The sequence below is a fragment of the Ciconia boyciana genome, chromosome 6 (assembly GCF_034638445.1).
Source record: "Ciconia boyciana chromosome 6, ASM3463844v1, whole genome shotgun sequence".
Lineage (NCBI taxonomy): Eukaryota > Metazoa > Chordata > Aves > Ciconiiformes > Ciconiidae > Ciconia > Ciconia boyciana.
In genome coordinates this window covers 39,535,372-39,540,943 of record NC_132939.1, presented here as the reverse complement: position 1 = coordinate 39,540,943, position 5,572 = coordinate 39,535,372, and the positions used below count along the sequence as shown (strand labels likewise).

General features: G+C 35.6%; 1 long non-coding RNA gene across 1 annotated transcript; it reads right to left on the bottom strand.

Annotated features, from left to right (window-relative positions):
- Positions 1 to 1,710: 1,710 nt before the first annotated feature.
- Positions 1,711 to 3,323, bottom strand: LOC140653364 (uncharacterized). Its single transcript, XR_012043096.1, has 3 exons — positions 3,194 to 3,323; positions 2,247 to 3,040; positions 1,711 to 1,920 (listed from the first exon to the last, which is right to left on the bottom strand). It is a non-coding gene; the product is annotated as an uncharacterized lncRNA (long non-coding RNA).
- Between the last annotated feature and the right edge of the window lie 2,249 nt (positions 3,324 to 5,572).

The window sequence follows — 5,572 nt, the reverse complement described above, 5'->3', positions numbered from 1 at the left end:
TTCTTGATCATCACTACCTTATGTCTCAGCATCCTTTGTAGAGGAAAAGCCAATCTGAGTTAATGTTGTATAAATATTTATTAATAACACTCATAACATGAAAATAGCAGTGATTTTCACAAAGATCCTACATGCCACAAGATTTGTACTGGGTACAAGGAACTACAAATACGAAATTTCTTATAAGACTATTGGAACTCTTAACTAAATAGGTGATATATTTACCACCTTCAAATGAAGTAAGAAATGACTTTATATCACCAGTGTTTTACACTATTTTTGCAGTAGTTATGCTAATTCAGTGTATTTTACAATTAACTCCTGCAACTTTTCAGCTCCAGGGACTACAGCTGAATACGTTGTTTGTAATTAGTTTTATCTGTAGGCCTATATCAGTGTATAGAGAAATCTCTAGAAATAGATTTCAGTAATACATATTTCAATGCATAGAACAGAAAAAATGAAGTAATGTTACGCTGCCTTGATGACAAGTTTCAAAATCTGAGTATTTATTGTTCCTGCAATACATATGCATATGTTAAGGTTTTTCTCTTCTTTATAGTCACGTCAGCAAAAAGTAAATCATGCTGTGCTATATCCTTGTATTTGCTTTATCCAATTGATGGGAACTTTGGTTCTATGGCTATTGAATTTCAACAGAACTGAATTATGTCTCATTATTTGGAGAAAATAAATGCTGTCCAACTCATTAAATCTAGATGAGTGTCATGGTTTAACCCCAGCTGGCAACTTAAGCACCACACAGCCGCTCACTCATTCTCCCCCCGGTGGGATGGGGAAGAGAATCAGAAGAGTAAAAGAGAAAACTCAGGGGTTGAGGTAAAGACTGTTTAATAGGGAAGGGAAAAGCTGTGCACACAAGCAAATCAAAACAGGGCATTCATTCACTACTTCCCATGGGCAGGCAGGTGTTCAGCCATCTCCAGGAAAGCAGGGCCCTATCATGTGTAACGGTTACTTGGGAAGACAAATGCCATCACTCCAAACATCCTCCCCTTCCTCCTTCTTCCCCCAGCTTTATATGCCGAGCATGACGCCATATGGTATGGAACACCCCTTTGGGCAGTTGGGGTCAGCTGTCCCAGCTGTGTCCCCTCCCAACTCCTTGTGCCCCCCCAGCCTCCTTGCTGGCAGGGCGGTGTGAGAGGCAAGAAGAGGCCTTGACTCTGTGCAAGCACTGCTCAGCAATAACGAAAACATCCCCATGTTATCAATCAACACTGTTTCCAGCACAAATCCAAAACATAGCCCCATATTAGTTACTGTGAAGAAAATTAACTCTACCCCAGCCAAAACCAGCACAATGAGCTGAATATATTCTAATTCTGTTTTGTAGTGTATTATCCAGGAAACATTTAGTCCATCAAGCTTTAGGCATTTTATTAGCTAAAATAGTCAGTCTCCATATGTTCTCTCTTTCACCAGTGGAGAAAGTTCTCGTTGTTGCCTTTGCTTAGGTAGAGCTCCTTAATATAGTTTATTTCAGATATCATTTGATATAAACAAAGATGGAAGAGCAAAAGATGGAAAAGATGGAATTTTAGCTTCAGTACATTATTTTTAATCTGTTGGCAACAATGAGGTTTCAGGTGAGATGGGATATGATAGTTTTAATGAACTTTTTCTTAATTGGACAATATTTGTTTTTCATCTCTACATAATATCTGTGTAACAACATAACCTCACAAATGAACGGCAGTCATATTATTTCTATATGTGTCACATCAGTCTTCTAAAAGATGAAATTTTCTTCTATTTTCTATATTACAAGTGCATTACAGATGTGAAAGTTGCCAAGACTTTCTACTATAAACATGCCATTTTTAGCCCGGTGGTTCTTGTTACTCTATGCTTCTCTTCATCCATGAACGTGTTTCATAATATCACCGCCATGACACCCTATTGAGTTAAGAAATGCCAGGCATTAACCAAACTTAACTGGCTAAACTGGCAAATATAAGCTATCAGACTGAACACAGCTTTTTATAAACTTTATTTAAAATAAAAAACATGTTAAATACAGGGTTTAAGGGATTAAAACCCTTTGTTATAAACACATAAAAAGATTAGAGTTCATTTCCATTTTAAATACTTACTAACAGGCATACCAAGTGGGGTAAACATGTAGGACAAGATCCCGGGGCTCCGGATTACAGGGATCTAACAGCAGTCAATCCAAAGCAATGACAGCATGCGACAGAGGCAGGAGGTCCACTTATAAATACCTTTGTTGTGAGCCATGATGAATCTGTAAGCATTGTTGCTAATACGCACAATGATCCTGTTTCTGTTTTTTTGCGATTTGTACTTTTTTATGGGCATACATCTCACTTGCAATGACTCAGTTCTGCAGTAATTTTATTTTTACTGTTTCAGCATATGAATTTTTCTGTTCTCGAGCAAACCGTTAAACATCTAAATGAAAATAAGAACAAAAAGAAGAATACAAATATTTAGAAGTTTTGAAACAGGAGTCTTCCTACTTGGCTAAAACATTACAAATAAAATACTCCACAGAAAATTTACAGGAAACATAATCAGGCTTTTTATATATATAAAAGATTTGTCTTTCTATATCATATTTATATCTGTTTATTATCAACATAAACAATGGCTGTGTAAAGATTTTCACCTTAACTTGTGATTTTTAATTACTGGAAATTACGTCTTTAGTTTTCACTTTTGTAACTACCAAATTTTAAATTACATACCAGTTGTTGTTTTGTTTATATATAATTTATTAGAAATGATAAATTATATATTCCTATATACTCTTTATATATATTCCTATCACCTATCCCTAAATATTTCTATGCAAAATTCATTCAAATTGCCCATCACTAGAAGATGAAGAGAATCTCTCTTATTGCATGAATGCTTTGCAGTTTATGTTAATATCTTTTATATAGTTTCCTTCCTCTCTCCACTGTTTTTTCCCTTAAGTATTTTGTACTGAATGACTTAAAACCCCTTGAAGTCAGTAGAACTGTTTTCATCCAGTAGGTCCATGGACTTCTACCTGAAGGGTTTAAAAAAAAAAAAAAGTTGCTAAATACAATATACGTATGTGAAACATTTAAAGCAATTCATAAATTGTCTGAAAAAAATGTTTAAAAGTCCACATATTCAGAAAGGTGATCAGGTCTGAGTAGAAAGATTCCCATTGACTTACTGTAAGTTTGGATGAGATTTGGCAGCCTAAATCTCAATATTGAAGCAATGCGGATCTCTCCCACTGAATTGAAAACAAATTAAGCATTAATTCAGCAAGGTAGATAAACATATGCTTTTTATTCTGAGCTGTTGTTCCGTTCACTTTGGTTGAATTTGAAGTCATGCACCCACCTACAAACATACATAGCAACTTCATGATATACGTCTTAGTGAAATGCAAATAAAAATCAGTTATATTTTGCAACTAGCATTAAAATAAGAAAGTGATTCTATATAAGTGATTAAAGTAAAAATGGTCTCAAATTTTGGTACCTCTTCATGTTTCCAGTGCTGCTTTCACTGAAACAAAATAACAAGATGAATAAACCCCAGAAGTAATTAATAATCTGCCACCACTTCCTTCTGGCTCAAAATGGTAACTAAATAATTTAGATAGACTCGTACTACTGATGAGCTGTCTGTTTTAACCTCACTGCACTAAGGAATACCCTTTGTCTCAAACAGGCAGCATTATGTCTAATCCCCATGCTTTTTCTGGGGCCAGATAGTCTTTGTGCGCAGCTGACAAACAGATACGTGTTTTCATGGCAAACACTGAGGATATGTGCCAAATCATTCTGGCCAATTTATCCTGACAGTAAGTTTTGTATGTTTACCCTCCCACACCAGGAGACTTTCCAGTTCAGGGGTATTTTGTAGTAACTGGTTTCAAGCGGGTAGAAACATAAAGCACTGGAATCATTACGTTTTGTTGGTGAAGTAAAATAATTTCTTCAAGAACAAACTCTAAGGCATTTGCTAAACTCTAGGGAAGAAACTCTAGGGAAGAATCAGTTGAAGTTCCCAGTGTAACTTTGTATTCTTAAAGGTAATAAGTATTGCCTAAAATCTCGCTGTGCTGAAAATTAATTTGTAATCTACTGGCATATGCATTTTTATATGGTAAACCTTTAAAAAGTATTCTTAAAGATCTCTAGATCTTTACTAGGAAATATTATTATTGCAATAATATTAGAGATAAGACTTTTATTACCTTTCCATTGGCAAAAAAACCTACCGTTATAATAGTATTATACTTGTAAAAATTACTTTTGCTGGAATAGCTTATTATTTGGAAAATTGATTAAAAATTATACTGGAAAAAAGCGGGGTTTGTTGGTGGTTAACAGTAGGTGAGTTCACTAGTATAATTTTACTAGGATATATTTGTCTTTCATGATCTCAAGTAGTATACATTTTGGCAGTGAGCAAAATGAGCAGAGCAACTCAAATTTTGCTACATATAAATCATGGTTAGCACAGAAAAATCAGTACCTTTGTCTCCATTGTCTCATTCTTGTTTTTCCTTTGTCCCTTGTGCAATATGTTTACTTGCCCCCTTTCCATTCCTTGTCCAGCAAGATTTTTTATCTTCTCCACTAAAATAATTCTCATTTGTCAGCTGAGCTATAGCAAACTTCCAGGCTTCAAAAATCCTGAATAAGGTCCTATATTGTAAGACTACATTTAAAAGTACGACCTGTTTTTACTAGTTTTAATTTATGAGAACAACCAAGACTGTATTAGAATCTTTGAGGGCATGACTGAGCTCTAGCAGAGATGTCCTTATGACCACTTAGGAGGTGCTGCATTGCTCCAGGTCTTTCGGTTCACACGAAGGGGACCAGGCTTGACAACAGAATGAAAGAAACTAATTTTGCTGTTAATCTCTTTTTTCATATTTCATTTATCCTAAAGTGCCAAAATTTCAAACAAGTGAGACAATTGGTGGTGGGTGAGCAAAATGAGACATAAAATAGTGATAATGCTAGAGCAATAATAACAGAGATTGGAAACAGGTATGCTGATTCCTTGAAAAATACCCTGTTCACCATACTGTTAGAGGAATATATCCTGAAGCATCTGGAGTGATAGCTGGCTGAGTTCAGTTTGTAGAAGAGATGCTTCACCAATGTTCTGTTGTATGACAGTGCTAAGAGGTACACAATCAGTAACACCGTAAACTGACATAAGCTACGCAAGGTGATCCTGCTATTTCTCACATACTGTTACACCATTGTTTCATTACAATGGAATTACTCCTAGTGTGTACCAGTTTTAATCCCTGCGTTATCTATTTTCCTATTAAAAAAACCCAAAACACAAAAAACCAAACACCACCCCCCCCCCCGAGAATACTACTATTATTGGAAGGCAATTGAAATCAGGTCTTCCGTTTCTTTCATTCTGAGAAATAAAAGGTCTTTAAATTACTGTACAGAAAGATCACCATGGAGATGCCTTTTTGGAGTAAGTGTCTAGCCACTGGAGTTTCATGGATCATGCCCTGATCCACACAGTCAATTCCTTGGGAGGGATGAAAAATGATCTTGTCCTG